Raw genomic sequence first — 21437 nt, 5'->3', positions numbered from 1 at the left:
CATCGGGAAGTTAGGGCATTTTTAAACCAGCACTTACCGCAGCGATGGATCGGACGCTGGACCGACGTTGATCAGAAGCTCCTGTCTTGGCCATCTCGTTCACCGGACTTAACACCATGTGATTTTTTCTGTGGGGCTACGTGAAGGATCAAGTCTTTGTCCTCCCTCTACCTGCGACTATCCTTGATCTGAAGGTGCCTATCAAAGCCGCCATTCTAAACAACACCGCTGACACGCTGGGGTGTGTGTGGGAAAAATGGACTATCGTGTAGATGTCTGCAGAGTGACAAAAGGAGCACATATTGAACATTTATAATGCATGTAAAAATCTTTGAGAGTTTTGCTACACAATAAAACAAGTTTCGTATTCCTACCTCAATTGTACTACGTGTAGTGATTTTTTAAAACCTCGACTGTACTATCTTGGAAACTTGAAATGTCTCTTGACTGAAATTTACCTGAGATAACTAGCCATTTTTATAATATTCCACCTATGTCGATGTGACTCAATTCAGTAACTTTCTTTCTGAACGCATACCTTACACTCCTTCTGTTTAGCTGTTCCTTCTTGGAATATTTCATTTCTCAGTGCTTTAATCTATTATCCATCCTGATATTAGCTTGAATGAACTGAATTATTGATATGTGTCTCACCTGATAATTTGTTTTCATTGAAGAGATTTAAGAAGTATAGTGATGCAATCTTTGGATCAAAAGATATTTCACAGACATAAGGCTGCAGGTATGTGTTTCCATCGTCGTGCTTGGTGAAATTGCAGTATGTTACGAATTTTACTTTGAGATCATCTGAAACAAATTTAATTAAAACGTTATGGTTTTGTTAGAGAATTTCAGCCAGCTCGCCCTTGCAGCGTTGCTCCACAGGACTCTAATGTCTAGACGCTTACAGTTGCAACTCTTAAATTAGTTATTCCGTACATAAACTTCATAAATACACTTAATATCCCTCTAATTGAGTTACACATTAACAAATTGATAACGTACAATAGGAAGATGATAAAATTGACGTTTGCTTGACGTCCGATTATTTATTGGAGCTGAATGTCATCCTGATCACTATTTGGTGATTCAAAGTACGGAGCAGATTATCATAAGGTAAATAAACCACTCAAAATTTGATATTGACAGGTATATTCTCAAGAAAGTAAATAATGAAGCATTTAAAGAACAATATTCGATCGACATTTCAACATATGGCGCATCTTTGGAACACTTGGATGATAATGTGGACATCCGTAGGATTTACGAAAAGGTTAAAGAGAATATATAAATTTAGTTAACGCAAATGTAGGCTGCATTGACTTAAACGAGTACAAAGACAATTTGAGAAAGAATATTGACAGTTATGAGATAAAGAGTAGCAGACTAAATTGGAATGTTTGCAGAAACCAAACCGAATAAATGAAGACATTATGGAACTAATAGAGTTTTTAGGAAGAAAAGAATAGAATATGTGAAAAACAAAATCAATGCGATTTGAACAAACACTAATAACAAAAATATTTAAGACCTCTACAGAACCAACTTATTCCGTGGCTAGGAGTCCTTGTGCGCTCAGCTGGTGAACAAATGTCTGCCCTTTAAGGAAAACGGATTTTCGTGACTGTGTTCATAACAGTCCACGCGCTGTTTCAAGCGAGATAAATCTAATTTATACCCTCACACACTCCCTAAGATAAATTTTAATGTTATCTTCTAATCTCTGCCTGTGTTTCCTGTGTGATATATTTCCTTCAGGCTTCCAAACGAAAACTTTTTATGCATTCTTCATATCGTACATTCGCATTACATACCCCTCCATCTGTCGTATTTCATATCACTAATATTTTTTGAAAATATTACAAACTACGGAACAGTACATATTGCATTTTTCTTCTTCTTCTTCTCTTAATCTATTTTTGATACAGATATTCTCCTAAGAACTCTCTTCTCGCACACGTTAAATCTTTGTACGCCATTTGAAGTGTAAGGCTAAGTTTTACACTCACTCAAAGCAAAAATTTAAATTATAGTTTTAATCTTTACAATTTTACGTAGAATTTTGCCCGCTTTAAATTTATTCATGAATGCAATTTCAATTTGTCAACTTCTTTCCAGATGTTCGAAATACGCAATATTTTCTAAGAATGTATTAGCTACCTTTATACCGTGAGTAGGTAGTGTAGTCCGGTGACATATTCTCTGTTTTTACTTGCCAATTTATTTCCCACTTGAACAGTTATGCCTGTCTTGTTTTACTATACTTCCGTGTGTACGTAACCGATGAAAAGGCAACTCAAATACGCCTGTGTGAGTATTTTAAAAAATTCCAATATATATATATATATATATATATATATATATATATATTGGAATATATATATATATACAACAAGTTGCATTTTAATTGCTTATATCACGTAAAGAAAAGAAATGCAACTCCTTGCTTGAGCAGGGCACTATAAAATTAGCACTTAGATGGCCACTTAATAATCTAAATTTAATTTTTGAATGTGGTATAAGTTAATCCGTGTAAGAATGAGGAAATGATAGGATAATTGTAAAATGAATGGTAGTGAGATATGTTGTGAGGGCGGGTGGTGAATGGAATAAAATCAAAATCACTACATAAAGTCATGTTTTTGTATTAGCGGTATTGTATCATCGAGTCTTTTACGAAAGAGTTATTTGTAAACTGGAAGCCTACTTTTCTGTTAACTCTCTGTTATTGGGGTCCAATTGTAATAAGCCGCTCGAATTAATGGCTGGATAAATGTGTAAGTCATTTAGCCTAAATACCTCACGTCTTTCAGAACAGCGTCCTTGGCTCCTTCGATGGTGAATTTCCCAGCAGCGATTGTAATTCCTGAATCCCGGACTACTACCTCTTCGACAAGGACTGGATCTAGGATACGAGGTGCGATCGGAAAGTTTTAGACTGCGCCTATAAAAACCCGTACACTTATCTCAGGTATTAAATTCATCCATCACCCTCGAAGTAGTTCCCCTGGGAGTGAACACAACGATCCCAGCGCCGCTGCCAAGCCTGGAAGCATCCCTGGAAATCTTTCTTTGTCAGCCTGTAAAGCACCATCTGCGATTCTGCCTGAATCTCTTCTATCGTCTCAAATCTCCTTCCCTTTAGCTGAATTTTCATCCTTGGGAAGAGGAAGAAGTCACACGGCGAATAAGGAGGGTGCGGGATGACGGCCATTGTGTTTGAGGCCAAAAACTGCCGAACTTTGAGGGCGGTGTGCGCTGGCGCGTTGTCATGATGCGTCGCATGTGGAGTTCTTCCTTTAGAATCAGCTGACAGGTCCCATAGCCTATCCCAACAATGTCGCACAAGTCGTTGATGGTACGACGTCGATCTTCGTGAATGGCCTGCCGAATCTTCGTAACATTTTCGGGCGTTGTGCTCGAAGATGGTCTTCCAGAACGCTCGTCATCATCGACAGAGGTTCGGCCATTTTTAAAACGTGAATGCCACACAAAAGTTTGTGCACGACCCATTGCGGACTCCCCAAATGCTTGCTTTAGCATTTCATAGGTTTCCGTAGCCGTTTTGGCGAGTCTTTAGCAAAATTTGATGCACACGCCATTCCAAAATCGCAGGAGGGTCGGTGTAATGCACTACCAAAACGCCCGTAACTAAGACACAAATGCTAATTCGATGATGCCGGCTGGCACACTGATTCACTATGAATGGAGGCAGCACCCCCTAGCTGCAGAAGCTCGTACTACATCCGGTTCGCCCTCTATTGACACAGTCTTTAAACTTTCCGATCGCACCTCGTAGGCCTAAAAATCAGTGTCTTATTTAAAATGAGCATTTATGATTAATGTGAAACTAGCCACATAAACAGTTTCTCAATTTATCAGAAGATGATTCTCTTGATTTTCCTTTAAACATCCTTTAATTGGCTGAATGAACTTCCTATTACGGTCTTCTAATGAAATCACAGTGTCGAGTCGCGTTTTGTCTTTGCATCATGATCGTTATTCTCTAGGTGTCCAAAATCACAGTCTCCTCCTCATATTTTCAGGTCGGTAGGCTGCTTATTGAAACATTTCTCACATCTTTAATGTATAGCCTGTTAGTTTTTTGTAGTGTTCTGTCTGACGACAGGTCCATATGAACAGGATCCTTCCATCCTTCTCTCGGACTGGGACCTGTTCATATACGTTCTTGGCAGATGATCCAGAAGTGGTTTGCCATTGCCTCCTTCTGTGTGTGAATGGAGTAATTGTTGGGATGCCACGGAGAAACCGGGGAAGCCCCCGGAGGAAAACTCCGTGTTGCCTAGACCACGGCCTTGCCCAACACAAGTTATAAATTCGGGCACCGCCGGGAATCGAACCCGAGACCCCAGGATTACAAGGCCAGCGTTCTGACCGCTAGACCACCGTCGCCCACAGCCTGTTAGTATCAAACATTATTTTGGAAAAAAATACAAAAGGCTACAGTGGCTTCGATAGTACAATGGAGAGAATGAGACAGTTACCTTTGAGAAGTCTAGGAATAGCCTCTCTGCCGTGCTTCAGCGCGCAGTCACTTAACTTCGGGTCATTTTTGGAACAGGGTTTAATATAGTCGGCTGAAATGCAGTAAAATATGAAGATAGTTCATTTATAAGTTTGAACAAAGTAAGCACATAGTAGGTGTTATTAACGTAACTTATTTTTCTACATAATCGTCCACTAAATGATGATTACTCTGAACTGCATGTGTGAATGACAGTTTATTGTTTCAGAATTATTATATAACGTTGAATTTTACAGAAACGTTTTGAGTAGGTATCATAATTTTGTAGAGATGGTGCATTTAAGTTACATGGGAACGTGTTAATAAAGCCTTGTAATTAATGGTTTTTGACGAATCTGTTTCCAATTTAGGCAAGGAGGTTTGCTACCCACAGAAAATGTTGCGGTAGTTCCTTAATACATTCACGACCGCTTCCAAATTGCCATCATTCCACCCCTCTAATACATTTCTACAGCTCGACACTACACAGCGTGTAGAATTGAAACAGCGTAGTTAAATGAACCGACAATTCGCCACGATCGGAGCTCATAAGAATGCATCATTGTTCCTTCAGATATGCTGGAGAGAGTGAGAATATTACATGTATGCCTGCTGACAGAATTACGGCGCATACACTAGTTTGTTGACAATGATTGCAAAGCTTGACAGTTTTCTGAAAGTTAAGAAGAACGTAACTGGAAATACATATTAAATTTACAGAGTTCCCACTTACGTTCACATTTTATTTACAATGCGTCTAGCCCTCAGTCTTACATAACCACCCTCATCGTAAATACCGTAAGCTAACACATAACTAAACGTAAAGAAATCTAATCCAACCTAATCTGACCCAGATTCGTCTGGACCCTATGAGACATATTGCCTCTCTTGGGGCTCTCTTACACTGGTTAACCTCCGCTCCATAAGGGCATCGCCGCCTGTGTTAGGTACGTGGCCCCACAAAAGGGATTTCCACATGGGGTTTGTTTCCAGCCTTTGACCTTGGTCACATTGGCTATTATAGTTTAACTAGGGCAGGGCGCTCCTTTCGGATCTCCTAGGGGGCGTTGGTCAAGTTTATAAAACGCAACCAATCTTGTGTAAGAATATAAACTAAACTCCCCAAATTGAGGGTTAAAACAATTGACAAACACCCCCTCCTAGGGGGTTAGTGCGTTTTGAAATCTTAAACACGTTAAACTAACTCCCCTTGGGGGTCAAGTGTTTAAAACGCAACCAACCCCCCCCTTCGGAAGGGTTAGTTTAGTGTCTCATTCAAGTGTTTTAAACCTTGAGTAAGAAACTAAACTACCCCCCGAATGGTGGTTAAAACAACTGACCAACCCCCCTTCGAGGGGTCGGTCACTTGTTTAATACGCACCAACCCCTCCTTCGGGGGGGTTTGATTGCGTCTTAAAATCTTGAGTAAGACACTAAACTAACCCCCTTCGGGGGGTTAGTTTAGTTTCTTATTGGATGAATATTATTATTAGTATCAGATTAACTTTTCGGTGTTGGCAACGTCTTCTTTCACGTTTCTTCATTTCTTAAACAGTTTTATGTCGCTGTTCGGAGGCGATGTGCTGCTTCTGGAGCAGTGATAATGCGACTGGCTTGATAGTTTTTGATTTCTTTGTTGTGAAGCGTTATTTGTTTACTCGGCATTGTTTTGTTCCACAACAATGCCGATTTTGTTTATAGTTGACATTGTTGATGACGTAATTTATTGATGACAACGACTAATCACAAATTTTTATAGTAGACTAGAGCAGGGCACTCCTTTCGGAGCGCATTCTCTAATATGATATTTACTTCCTTACTTCGCTGTTCTTAGTCAGTTAAATTTCTACGATCTAGTATTCGATAAAGACGTATTGTTGCTGTTAAAATACTATGAGAAATAACGGAAGGAAATTTTTGAAGGCAATATACCAACACAACAAAGAGAGTAAAGAAATGACGTAACATATTTTATTCTATGATTTTTTCGAATAATAAGAGTCTTACACTTTTACATTTATCGATAATTTTTTTAGATTTTGTAATGCGATTATCGTCGAAGATAATCCATTCATCGTTATAACGTCGCCACGCCTTGAAATGTCCGTCGTTTCCAGTACCGTTAATGTCCACAAATTCTGCCGCACTTTGCAATTTCCAATGTTTTCCATACATTAATTGGTTGTTTTGTCTCATTCTCATTATTTCAAATGTGCGTAGTCCATTTAGAGTCAATCTATTTATTTCCAAAATCATGTACTTTTGACGGTCACCAACAACAATTTCTGTCGTTCCACGTATGTAGTGTTGTTGACATTCCGTACACGTTCCGTTCACATCTGTTTTGGTTTGATACTCCAATAAGTCTTTGAAGTTTATCACGTTCGTTTGTGGTAAGTTCATGAACAATATTTGGTTTTTATAACGTTCCTCAAGTTGATGACCATTTCTACATGTTTTTGTATTCACCGTCTCATACTCAAACATGTTTTGCATATCAATTGGTAACTCCTCGAATATGTTGTAAATTGTTTCGGACACACTTTGAAAATCTCTTCTTAAATGTTCTTTAAGGTTTTGTCGTATTGAAATGACATTATGTAAGTTTTGAGGATGACTGTATGCGTCATAAAATATCATAAAATATCGTAAAATATCATATTAGAGAATGCGCTCCTTTCGGAGCGCATTCTCTAATATGATATTTTACTTCTTTACTTCGCTGTTCTTAGTCAGTCAAATTTCTACGATCTAGTATTCGATGAAGACGTATTGTTGATTTTAAAATACTATGAGAAATAACGGAAGGAAATTTTTGAAGGCAATATACCAACACAACAAATAGAGTAAAGAAATGACGTAACATATTTTATTCTATAATTTTTTCGAATAATAAGAGTGTTACACTTTTACATTTATCGATAAATTTTTTAGATTTTGTAATGCGATTATCGTCGAAGATAATCCATTCATCGTTATAACGTCGCCACGTCTTGAAATGTCCGTCGTTTCCAGTACCGTTAATGTCCACAAATTCTACCGCACTTTGCAATTTCCAATGTTTTCCATACATTAATTGGTTGTTTTGTCTCATTCTCATTATTTCAAATGTGCGTAGTCCATTTAGAGTCAATCTATTTATTTCCAAAATCATGTACTTTTGACGGTCACCAACAACAATTTCTGTCGTTCCACGTATGTAGTGTTGTTGACATTCCGTACACGTTCCGTTCACATCTGTTTTGGTTTGATACTCCAATAAGTCTTTGAAGTTTATCACGTTCGTTTGTGGTAAGTTCATGAACAATATTTGGTTTTTATAACGTTCCTCTAGTTGATGACCATTTCTACATGTTTTTGTATTCACCGTCTCATACTCAAACATGTTTTGCATAGCAATTGGTAACTCCTCGAATATGTTGTAAATTGTTTCGGACACACTTTGAAAATCTCTTCTTAAATGTTCTTTAAGGTTTTGTCGTATTGAAATGACATTATGTAAGTTTTGAGGATGACTGTATGCGTTTGCAATCTCGGAGATCAGTTGTGCACCATTGTTGTCGCCCTCGTAGTCATTTAATATCATTTCTTTCAGACTTTCAACGAACGCAGTAGCTGAATGCAACATGTTTATTGAGGAAATCAAGAAGCAGTCTGATCCATTGGCATTCAAGAGTTTGAAATGTTCGATAGTTGGTACAATTTCACGTGTAATCGTCATTTCATTCTTCTTCACTCTCCGTATAGGCTGTTCATCCTCTGTAACACTTATTGTTCTTATATTCCCTTCAACTTTTACACGTTTAACTGCATGTTCAACTGCTTCACTTTTAATTTCGTCAAGATTAATTTCAATTTTTCGCTTTCCTTCTTTTTGTTTAATGTCTTGTGTTATCCTGCAACTCATACTCTGTTCGTTCAATATTTCTTTATAGACAACGTTTTTAATGAGATTATTTTTTCGTCCCTTTTTTAGATAAACAAATACACAATTATCGCTTGGTGCACGTGAAAATATGACGTAGATTTGTCCATGTGCGAAAGCATCCTGTTCCAAATAAATGCCAATTCTTTTGAACGTTTGGCCCTGAGCTTTGTTGATAGTGATTACGAAGGCAGGCGTTACGGGGAATTGGCGTCTCCACATAGTAAATGGGTATTCACTGTCACAATATATTTTTATACGTGGAATGAAAACAATTTCCCCGCAATGATCTCCCGTTATGACCATACATTGAAGGAGGTTGTTGGTCATCTGCTGTACTAATAAACGTGTTCCGTTAACTAATCCTTCGCAAACGATTAAGTTACGTACCAACATGACAATAGCGTTCTTACGTAGACGCAAATTATGTGGGGGCAGTGATCGTGGTCGCAAAGTGTTTAAGTATTCGGGTGTCACCATTTCACTGAACTTTTCTTTGTCCGAGTCTTCGACACCATCAATGCTCGAGTAGATTCGCTCAGTCTTTTCGTCGAGTAAGTCAACAACTCTCTCATTTATTTCGTCGACGTCACAATTTCTTGCAGCAAGGATTGCGGTAGTTTTGAGCATTTCGATGTCATTGTTTCTTATGATATCTCCGCAAATCTTTTCGACTAAATCGTCCGTACAAACCATGTTTTCAGGCACTTCTACCATGTCGTCGTGGTCGTTGAGGCGTCCTTCGCCGAGGTCGAGTAAGAATTTAGTCCATTTTATAGCTTGGGGTGTGGCGCGCATGTTTTCAGACAATGACGTGACCTTAAAGTGTTTCCACAAAGTCGAATATTTTATTGTTGAATACAGTGTTGACGTTTTGTTTGAATTGCGTAAGACAGGTAAAATCTGTCTAAAGTCTCCACCGAGCAACATAACTTTACCTCCAAAGGGTAAGTTACAACGTGTGAAGTCTCGCAAAGTTCTATCGAGAACATCCATACAATACCGTGGTGCCATTGGTGCTTCGTCCCAAATAAATACGTCTGTATCTATCAATTCTTTTCCTCTGTTATCCGTTATCGAAATGTTGGTGTTAGAGTCAGGCAAAACAGGAACGGGCAGCCCGGCTACTCTGTGGACAGTGTTTCCTTTAGGCAACAAACTTGCTGCAATACCTGTATAAGCCATCGTAGTGACTTTCTTTTGTCGTCCTACTAACAAATGGTACAATGTTTTATATGTGTAAGTTTTACCGCATCCTCCTGGACCATCAATGTAGAAGTACGGGTTTTTGACAGTTGGTTTTCCGTCTATATGATTAAGTATTATGTCAACGATTTCCTTTTGTTTCTTGTTCAATGATTTGTACATTTCTCTACCAATTCCAATGTGTTCATCAACAGTTAATTCTTTGTTACAAACTGTCTGTAATTTTTTAATTTCCTGAGGCAGTGTTGGAAAGTCCTTCAAACTTTTCCCTTCAATAATTAACAATTCATTAATATTAGCATGAGCTTTGTCACGTGCGTCAGAGTCAGAAATTTTATCTTGTTTTTTAAAGTCTTGCGCCATTATATCAATGAAATCATTGAAAAGCTCTTCGGGGTGCAATGGGTGACAATGCATTAGAATCTGAACAAACAAAACACGTAGCTGATAAGGCATTTGGTAGATCGCACCTTCTTGCATGCAACGTTTCCATTCAGCGTCATCTTCGATTAGTCCACGTGCTAAACAGGCTTCTGTGAATGTTTGGTAAGTGACATTGTCGTAAGTCTTTAAGTCCTCATAGTTTTTTGCGCCTTTCACATTCATCAAAAGAACACGAAGATGGAATGTTTCTTGATCTCTAGGGCTTACACTATAAACGCGTCCGATTGTGTGTTTACCATCTCTTCGTGGAAACCATGACTTCTGTTTCTTCAAGTTCGTCTTTTGTTCGTATTCAACAGTGGACGCTCCCTTTTCTTCTTCATCATCGATACCTTTCATTTCTGCTCTCCACGTATAGTGCTTTGGAATTTCGAAATAATAATACTTTCGTGCGTTTTGGTCCTGTTTGTTCAATTCGAAATATTCAAGGAGCATTGTTGAACCGGCAATTGCTTTTCGAATGTCTTCGTATGAAGCTTCTTCTCCAAATTCGACGGTTTGTTCGTTCGGCAAATGCACAGGTAGACGTATGATTGCATGACTGCGCCTGTGCATTTCATTCTCAAGAATGCGATGTGCTGCTTCTGGAGCAGTGATCATGCGACTGTCTTGGTAGCTGGTGATCTCGTCGTAGTGAAGCTCATCTCCTTCGATGATTGTATAGTTTGTCAAATCACCACCTTTAAAAGCATATTTGAATAGGTACTTTACTGAAGTAATCGATGATACAGACTCAACATTGATGTGACAGTTTAATTCCTGCATCAAATACGGACAGTATGGAACAACGTCTTGATTTGTTGCAACAAATCCATTTTTTGCTGAGTAAGAGCGTCCATTATTTTGTCTTTTGTAGATTGGATAACCGTCTTCGACGATTATTGTGCAAGGAGAATACTGTTTGGGAAAACCTTTAGTACACTCATTTCCCTTCATGCAACGCGGACTACATTGATGAATCATGTTACGCGTAACAATGTCGTAAAGATTTGGTTGTGTTTCGGGGTCTGGTAGTTCAGCGCAAATGAATTTGTCAACATCTTCATCAGTCTTGATTTTTGATCCTTCTTGGAGATTTAAAAGGATATGTGCATGCGGAAGTCCTCGCTTCTGAAACTCAACTGTGTACATGTAACTGAATGTTTGGTCAGCAAATCCATCAAGTGTTTGAGTTTCAACTTAAATACTCTGTCAACGAAGTCGGGTCTGTCTGGTGGTGTTTCATGTGGTTCGAGATTTTCGCAAATTTCACTCCAATTAGGATTGGTCGTAATGGTGATGAATAAACACGGCGTGCCGAAAGCAGCGACCATTGCCATTGCGTCTTGGTACAGTTCCAACATGTATCGTGGCGATCCAACGAACGATGAGTTCAAAACTTTAATGCGCCCGAGTTTTTTCTTCTTTTCTTTTGCAAGCTTTTCCAAGTTTGCTTTCAAACTACTGCACTTATCTACACGTTTACCTTGTTGGAGTTGATACCTCAAGTAGTTGATAACGTCTTTCTCACGTTTAATTTCAGTATCAACCAAGTATTGTTGGAAACGTTTCCCACTTTTTGTGATTGGATTAAATTCCTTTTCGCGAGTAGCGATTCTATAGCGAGCGAACATTCCTCGTGTTAGACGATCACGAACTTTAGCATCTTTCAGTTTCAGATCTTTATGCCATTGCATTGTGCCGTAAGGAAACAGAAGGGGATAGACGAAGGGTTCAACGAATGGATTCATTGTCGAAAGACGTCTGAGTCTTTGCTCCTTGGTACTGTAAACAACAACATACGAATCAGCAATGTCACCGTCGTCGGTTTTAGGACACACAACAGCGACGTCATTGCTCCATTTCGGATTGTACCTGTTTTTGTCGTCTCCAGGAAGCATCGACATAACCAAGTTTAGCTCCGGTTCAGACTCGTTGTTACGCTCAGCGTTTTCTTTTTCAAGCTTGTATTGGTAGTTTATCATGCGATAGGATTCTGAGTGGACGTTAATGCGCGAAATTATATTAGTTAATTTCGTGTCAATTTCTTCTTTGATGTCATCTTTGGTGTCGCCTTTCGAATTCTGACGTGCATTTTCGATTCTTTGTTTGACGGCTTCTTCTTCGTCGATCATAAACAGTTGACCAAAAGTTGCATTCTCATTATCTTTCGGAAAAGATGCCGCATTCATGTTATAATAAATTTGGCCATGCAATTTAAAACAATATGGCCCTGGTCGATTAATTCCGAAGTCCATGAGATTCGCTTGAAATGATGCGAATGCAAGCATGTTGTTGTAAACACGACATTTGTTGCGAAAATGTCGAAGAGAAAAGAGTTTTCTAAGTTCATCAGGATATTCAGGCAACGAATCAAGCACAACCTTTCCATGTGCACAACAATCATAAAACGATTTACTGGAACGTTGAGTCGATTCATCGAGCCAGTGAAGCGCTTTGCAATGAATACATTCATAGTTCATAGGTCCGAGATAATGTTGTTGATGTTCGTCGTTCATAAAATGTGCTGCTATTAGCAGTCTTCCTCGGTTCTTCATTACTAATTTACTTTAATATCTAATAATTTTCTTTTCAGCGTCTTGTTTTATTTTCTCCTCTGTTCTTACCGAATAAGTCTTTCTACGTGTGTCGTTAATATGGTCTCGTCTATCAATGTAAGTTTTACTTCGCTCTTCTTTATTTCTTAAATAGGTCTGATGTAGTACTTCTTTACGTCGCTGTTCAGAGGCCAACTGTTCTTGTTCAGTCAACTTTTTACGTCCAGCCCCACCCTTGCAAATCTTCGTCTCAAAATCGATCATAATCATAATATATCGAATGAGTATCACTTTACCTTGTTGGAATAGGTACTTCAAATACTTGATAACGTCTTCTTTCACTTTCCTGATGTTTTAGGACAACTGTCAGAAAATTATCAATAATGCGATTCCACGTGCTTCTTCTGGAGCAGTGATAATGCGACTGGCTCGGTAGTGAAGCGTTATTTGTTTACTCGGCATTGTTGTGTTGTACTCGGCATTGTTGTGTTCCACAACAATGCCGAGTTTGTTTATAGTTGACATTGTTGATGACGTAATTTATTGATGACAACGACTAATCACAAATTTTTATAAGGAGATAGTAATAATAAGATAGAGCAGAGCGCTCCTTTAGGAGCTCCTAGGGGGGTTTGGTCAAGTTTGTAAAATGCAACCAACCTTGTGTAAGAAACTAAATTAACCCCCCGAATGGAGGGTTAAAACACTTGACCAACTTTGGGGGGGAATTGCGTTCTAAAATCTTAAGTAATACACTAAACTGCCCCCCCCCCCCGAATTGAGTTGTGTTTTAATGTTTTAAAATCTTAAGTAACACACTAAACTAACCCCCCTCGAAGGGGGGGTTAGTTTCAAGTGTTCTAAAAGTTCGCTGCGTTTTAAAATCTTAAGTAACACACTAAACCAACCCCACCTTTGGGGGGATTAGTTTAGTGTCTCATTCAAGTGTTTTAACCCTTGAGTAAGAAACTAAGCTACCCCCCCAATGGGGGTTAAAACACTTGACCAACCTCCCCTTCTTTTTCAGCGTCTTGTTTTTTTCTCCTCTGTTCTTACCGAATAAGTTTTTCTACGTGTGTCGTTAATATGGTCTCGTCTATCATTGTAAGTATTCTTTCTTAAATAGGTCTGATGTAGTAGTTCTTTACGTCGCTCTTCAGAGGCCAAAAGTTCTTGGTCAGTAAACTTTCTACTTCCAGCCCCACCCTTGCAAATCTTCGTCTTAAAATCGATCATAATAGTTTTCGTAATCGTAATATATAGAGTATATGAGTAGTATTATTAGTATCACTTTACCTTGTTGCAGTTGTTGGATTTGGTACTTCAAATAGTTGATAACTTCTTTTTTCACTTTTCTGATGTTTTAGGCCAACTGTCAGTCAATTTTTAATAATGCAACGTGCTGCTTCTGGAGCAGTGATAATGCGACTGGCTTGGTAGTGAAGCGTTATTTGTTTACTCGGCATTGTTGCGTTGTAATCGGCATTGTTGTGGTCCACAACAATGCCGAGTAAACAAATATCTGTTGACATTGTTGATGACGTAATTTATTGAAGACAACGAGGAAACACAAATTTTTATAGTATAAAAAAGATGGTTAACCCGTCTTAGTGATCACTTTGTTTACCTTGATTACCATAGTTACAATTGTTATCTTAGTTGCCAAGGTTGCCTTAGTTTTTATGGTTACCAACTTATGTTTATTTTGGTTGCAACAGGTATATCCATAAGATTGTACCATAAAAGTAGGAATAACTTCATGACTTCAGTAATAGGAATCAGTGATAGGAAATCCTTTGGAGAAAATTTAAATATGAAACATAATGAACAGTACTAACTTACTTATCCACATTTGAGTGGTGTAATATGATCCATAAATAATTACCAGCTGAAACGCTATTTCCTTAAATCAAATTTTAGTCATAACTGTCATTGATTATCGTATAGACCAGCGGCTGCCGAACTGAGAATTGAATCGCACTAAAATGTAGTCATGTTGACCTTGCTAAGAAATAGACCGGTCGTACTCCCTCTCCTTCTAAAAGTACGATAAACACGACGCGGGGCAAGTTGATTGCATCTGCTTGGAAATTTGTCTCTGAACATTCGCTTGGAAGCCATAAGTGAGATTGGAGAATTAAGTTGGAGGATACGAATCAGATAGAAAGATTCAGGGTTCTATAAACATAATACGGCACTGAAGGTTTTGGGAAGAACGTAAAATAGTAAGGGCAGTTTTATTCGTGGTTTATCTTAAAAGTGATGCTGACAGAACTGTTAAAGATGACGGGTATATACAGTATGAAACTTCAATTATTTGCACGTTGTTGATTTTCATTGTCTTTTTGGGTACTGATGAATACTAACTGTGACGCGTTTAACCTTGCTGCTCCACTGCAGAATTCATAAATGAAGAAAACCGATTTCAAATCCGATTTTATGCTTAACGAAAGAACAATAGTTCTGTATGGCGATGACTGTTTGACCCAGAAGAAAATTTATGCATTTTTTTGGATATTAAATAAAAAAATAACCAAAGAGATTTTGTGCAGGATGCCTGTCGCCTTTGGGAAAACACGACAGACAGATGATCTCATATTGTTTTTTTATCTCACGTTCAAAATTAATTTCACCTCGTCCATGTTAAGTACGTTCTTTTGTTCGAAAGCGTTCTTACCAGTTTGCGCATCCAACAGAAAAAGTAAATTCCATTCGATTCGGATCGGTTCTGTTCGGTTATTTTCGATGTAGTGTTCCGGACGTTCGGCTTCACAATACGGTTGAAATCGCAACGTATCGCTAATTTATGGAACAGAACTCTAGCCAAACGACTGGATTCGAAAAATACATTTATGCTACAATTCCGTCCCGTTTGCTCCCTGTCGATTAGTTTTGTTTTATACTACACTGCACTAGCTCTTAAGGAAATGTCACATTTATTTAAATATTTTAATTACGCTCTTAAAATTTTAAGTATTTATGAGTGAAACGCTTGATTTAATGATACCCCGCGGGTCTGAATTAAGCCTTCTATTACGAAACCATTCAGAAGTGACTGGAGGCCATTATTGCGTAACAGTGGAAACAAGTCAATGGAACACATTATTGCTCAAAGGTGACCTAGGAAAGGATTACCGTAGCAATAGTTTACGTTACGTGACGTGACGTGATAAGCACATATGGATTTTCACTGTACTCCAAAGAGAATATCTTTCAAATCTTATTTCCGTTCATTGATCCCAATTATTCCGATATTTCGATCAGCTGGTCAAAGATTATGAAAGGAAAGCGCCTGGGGAGAAAATAGAAACTCCTAATGTTATGATTTAATTTAATTTATAAGTTAATATTGATATATTGAAAGAAAAATATATGACAACTAACCTCAGATGCTGTGGATCCTTCTGATTAGAAAGCAGTTAATATGAGCTTGTTGTGTATGTTTAAGGTATTAAGAATTTTCCTTTAAAAGAAATTTTGTTAATTTTAGTCCTTTTTATGAACGTGCTAACTCAACCGCAACAAAAGTCAAATACGGAGTTAGAACAAGAATAGAAACTAAATACAAAGAACAGAAAAGTATAGAAAAGAGCGAAAAGAAAAGAAAACACAGGTCATTCCGAAAGTTGTATACACAAAACCATTATAGTATACATCAGTTTTGTGAGGGGGGCACCTGAAAATAAATACAGTTTACATATATTATTCTGTCAAGAAAGTGTTATAAAATTAAACATAATTTTTGTCAAAAATGTCAAAAATTTGCGTATACATTTAGCAGCAGCGATGCACGTAGACGAAGGACAGTCTCAATGCACTGTTCTCGCTGAAAGTAGAAACAATTCCTCTTAGACATACAAATATTAATAGTGTCCATGATGGATGGTATTTATTTTGCTCTTGGAAACATTAATAAAAATAAAACATCGATATGTCACTGAAAATGAAATCATAATCGCGTAAGACGTCCAACTAAAAAAATAATAAGAAAAACTGAAAAATCTTCTTTATACTTTCTAAATTGGAGTCGGTAGTTGTGAAATTTTTTCATACTTAACTCATGCTCATTAAGCCTTAAATTCCTTTTGCTTCTTAATGAACTTGTTGTAACAGCACCTCAGAAATTTTAATTGAACTTTTTTTTGAAAACAATTCAGAAATTAATGCCGGAAGATGCTTTTGCTAGTTTATTTCAGTTCGATTCTGTTCGGCTCGATGTACGAGTGGTGTATGTCGCCCCTAAGAGGTGGACTAATTGGCTGTATGTATGTATGTATGTAAGTAAGTATGAATGTGTGTGTGTATATATATATATATATATATATATATATATATATATATATATATGGGAGATCAGGGCAGAACGGGAAACTAAATTTTTGTAGGCATGTGGAAGTGACAGTTAAGAATTAAATATTTAACTTTTCTAAGACCTCACACACAGCAGCAAATCAAAAACTGAGCGAATAGGGCGGAATTTTGAAATGAGAGTATTTTTCAATTCGATTCGAACTGGTTCGGCTTAAGCTGCAAAAATCAGTCGTAACTGTATCAGGGTAAGTTCGACGTACACTACATCGAACATATATATATATATATATATATATATATATATATATATATATAAATTTTTTGTGTTGGAGTCAGAATATTTACCGACCGTTCTATGAATTGCATTGAAAATTACAATATTTAAGGAAGAAACAAAATATGTCCAACTACTCTGGCATTATTTTGTCAAAATTTGTAAAAAAAATTGGGTTTAATTTGTACACATTCTTGTAGAATTTTAACAGAGACACTGCAGGGTGTAATATAATTATAATTAAACACTGTGGTGTACGTATATAAATAAAGTCGAATTTTCTATTTCTATTAGCAGTGCCATCTCTTGTCCAATATTTGTGTTCCTTAAGGGAAAAACAAAATAGGCGAAAGTTGTATTGGGCCCCAAGTACTCCCGAGGACGATTAATCGTTAGCTCGAATGCAGAAGTAAATAGAATTCGTTAAAAAGTGTCTTAGAACCGAAAATTTTATGGTTTTACGATACACTCATTTGACAGACAGACACATTCTATCCACACATATCTGCTGATATACAGTCCCATGAAATTGGGTAGTAGTTAAAGTACGTATTATCTCTGTGAAATATGTACAACTTTTGTCTTAACTGGACAATATAACATCAACGAAATCACACATAAAATGCTACTTACATTGAAGGTATTTCAGAAAAAATATTTTGAAGTCATCAATATACATAAATTTCCGTCTACAAAACCCTTATTATTGTAGTTATATTCGGACTATACATTTCAGTCTTAATTGGTGCTTGACTTTTATGTCTGGTTCTATCCATACACAAGGGCACACCATCAATGCTTCGCCGCTGGCGTCAGACGAATCTGGATAATCTACGTTGGCCAAGACGTAGTCACGGATGTTCCATATTTGAATAATGTTGTGTTACCTACGTAATTTGAGAGCGCCAACGCTGAAGATTACAGTGCAGGCTATTGCAAAGCTGCATGATTAATGATTTAACTTCACTTAAATAATCACAAAACATAAGAAATTCCAACATTTATATAGACACAAGCATTGGATGACCTTGGTAAAAGTCCCTCCCTACGAGTATGTAATACAGCTCGGTGCGTGATGCGTATATTTTACCGTGAAAGTGCTAGCTTGAATAAAATTAAGTGTAACTCTATCCTGTACAAAATGCATTCGGTTAGTGAAGGGGTGGCACATAAATAACTGGCCAGTCACAGTGACCGCGCGATTTCAGGCTTGGTTCTCGTGCGCTTGGACACTGTGACCGTGGGTTTGAATCCCATTCAAGGAATGGATGTTTGTCCGTCTCTTTCTATGTTGTGTTATTCTGTAACCAGTTGGGGGCCTTGCGATAGCCTGGTCACTTGTCCTACCGAATATCTAAATAGATCAACAAACCTCCGAAAGGAGACCCCTGTGCTCCACATCAGAACGAAATGACTATAGGTGATATGCAAATTGAGTATTTTGTTTAAACCTCTTTCATATACCTATGTGATATATGGTGACCTCATGATCATTTTTGACATTCTTTTTATCTCTTCGGTTTTAAAATCATTTAATAAGTTATTTTCTTATCAGAATTCTGTATTTGTATCTATTCTCTTCATTGCGAACTGTGTTTGTATTCCAGCGTGAGTAGTGATTTGATAATCACGAATATCACGCTACCCATGACCAGAGCCAGAAGAACCCTACTGATTAAAATGTGTACACGTGTTTCTGCCCTCTTCAGAGTAAAAATGATAATCTACCAAACCCTAAAGGTTAGTCACATTCTGATTGCCTGATAACTGAATTATTTACAAGTTAACCGACTGTCTGCATGGCTTGTTATATGCGTTGTTCTCTGACCGACGTGAAACTATCCGACATTTATCCTATTTCGTTATCAAAAAATCCCCACAAAAACGATAGACAGCCCAATTTAGATTTTTGATTTTCTGAGCAAACAAACGTCGCAGTCCAGTAATTAGAACTCCTAATTCGTATTTCATATGCCCCAGATTAAAATCTACAATTCCTGACCATCTACCCCGGCTGAAGTCATTCTTGGTTTTCTTCCGTCCTTCCAGGACATTGACAGGATAACACCTTAGCCACATCTTCCTTCCACATCCTTTGCCATTAATTATTCCCTGCTCTCCATATCACTGGATGAATTTATAAACGTCGTTAAGTAAACAAAGTCATCCCGAGCTCCAAATTGATGAACTGTAATTCCTGTCATCCGTTTGCCGTATTAAAAGTCCCTTAAATTTCGAAAAGTTCGAGAAGTTGTACCAATCCCTTCTTATGTACCGAGGCGTTATTTTCCCAGTGCCACTCCATTAAGGCAGTGATCAGTCCTCCTTGTCGTATTCATGTCGCCATTTCACGCCTTGAAAATGTCATAATTCTGTATCATTAATAGATGGTTGGGAATTTGAATAAATTAAATTGTTTATTTCCTTGCGTATTGAAATGCCATAATTACTTTACATGTGCTAAATTTATAATGTAGAATAACCTGATTTACATTTATCAGCATTTAAAAAGAGCTTTGTCAGATACATTTTACGACCGTTGGAATCTATCATACCAATTAGATCAAATTTTAAACTGGAAGACCTTGCCACGTTATTCTTATTTTGAAATTAGTTCATTTAATTTTTTTGTGTTACTAAGTAGCCCGTAATTGTTAATATAGGACCACATTGCAGGCTTGTTTAATCTATGATTGACTTCCCTTAAAATTCTAAATCTATTTAATTATCGATTTTTCTTTCACCTAGTTATCTTAATCTGACCCATATACAGCGTGTATACATTAAATTTATGCCACTTTAACATTGCTCTTGAACCAAGAGCTCAATAATGAAAGATAAACGCTTTTGTACAAGTAACATAATCAAGTTAATAATTAGTTAATAATGAGTTTCCACATCTTTCCACCTGAAGAACAACACTCACGGTTATTAAAATGGCGTCTCAAGTAAGAAAGCTACATTGAATTGTTTATCACGAGTGTAGGTAGTATAAATACTGCTTGACAACAGCCAAATAAGGCCAATAACAGCCAAGCACTAAACCAGAGTACAGGATAAATGTAATAAATAATTAAATTCATTTCAATAATAATAAAAGTAAAATATTACATTTAAATACAAAAACAAACAAACTAACAAATGAAACTAAATACATAAATGTACCATATTAATAATAATAATAATTCAATTCATTTATTGAATGATTTTTCACAAGTAAATGGGTTAAATACGTTACCTAAGTAATATAATTCAATTCAATAATACTAAAAACACATTAAAAAATAAAAAACATAAAAAACTTACAAATTTAAATACCACAAAATAAGATGCAGTCAGCACAGCAAGTAAATATAATAAATGAGGTCTAAATAATAATAATAATTCAATTCAATTGAATTCATTTATTTAAGTGCTTGACAACAGCCAAAAAGGTCAATGACAGCCAAGTACTAAACTAAAGTCCAGAATAAAATACTTATATAATTAAATTCATTTCAATAATAATAAAAGTAAAATATTACATATAAAAACAAACAAATAAAATGAAACTAGATATAGTATATACCATATTCTATTCATTTCAATACTTTTTATTATTTATTTTTATTTATAATATTAACAATTCATTTCATTTATTGAATAATATTTTACAAGTAAATGGGCAAAATACGATACCTAAGTAATATAATTCAATTCAATAATACTAAATAAAAACATTAAACAATAAAAAAAGAAAAAAGTACAAATACTCGGGGTGTGGCTGTGTCGGGGACACGGCCGTGGGTTTTACGTGAATATGTCTGCGTTAGCGGGTAATATTTTCTTTGGGATATGGAATAAAATGAAAGTAACGTAATGGATACATGACTTTTATTTAGCATAACAAATATACAGAGTCTTCAGATATTCCGACGTTCCCGAAGCCGTCTCACTCGTTCCGCCACGGATATGTCGGTACTGATCGATGGCTGATTAGACGACCTTTCCGATGAGATGCGTTGCTTGTATTTCCTCTGGGCTTTTCGGTGAGTATGGGAAGACATCAGACAGTTTAAATTTTTCACGACTTATTTTTGATTTGTCAGAAACAAATATTTTGCAAAGTTCATGGCTTAAATCGACAGATCTAGACGTGATCTTTCGTTTGGTACCAAATACAGCGCGCTAGCACATCGGAATCGCTAGATATATTGCCCGTAATTTTCGCCCGCG

General features: G+C 37.0%; 1 long non-coding RNA gene across 2 annotated transcripts; it reads right to left on the bottom strand.

The window, feature by feature from the left end:
• Positions 1-73: 73 nt before the first annotated feature.
• LOC147874221 (uncharacterized) lies at positions 74-18155 on the bottom strand. Of its 2 annotated transcripts, none has more exons than XR_015534523.1 (4): positions 18114-18155; positions 4506-4598; positions 655-807; positions 74-276 (listed from the first exon to the last, which is right to left on the bottom strand). It is a non-coding gene; the product is annotated as an uncharacterized LOC147874221 (long non-coding RNA). The 2 variants fall into 2 exon arrangements; XR_015534522.1 differs by lacking the exon at positions 18114-18155 and adding an exon at positions 13934-14100.
• Between the last annotated feature and the right edge of the window lie 3282 nt (positions 18156-21437).

The sequence above is a fragment of the Zootermopsis nevadensis genome, unplaced genomic scaffold, assembly GCF_977971745.1.
Source record: "Zootermopsis nevadensis isolate Lab colony 2312 unplaced genomic scaffold, Znev_1.0 Znev_ptg000010l, whole genome shotgun sequence".
Classification (NCBI taxonomy): domain Eukaryota; kingdom Metazoa; phylum Arthropoda; class Insecta; order Blattodea; family Termopsidae; genus Zootermopsis; species Zootermopsis nevadensis.
This window is presented reverse-complemented; position numbering and strand designations above follow the sequence as displayed.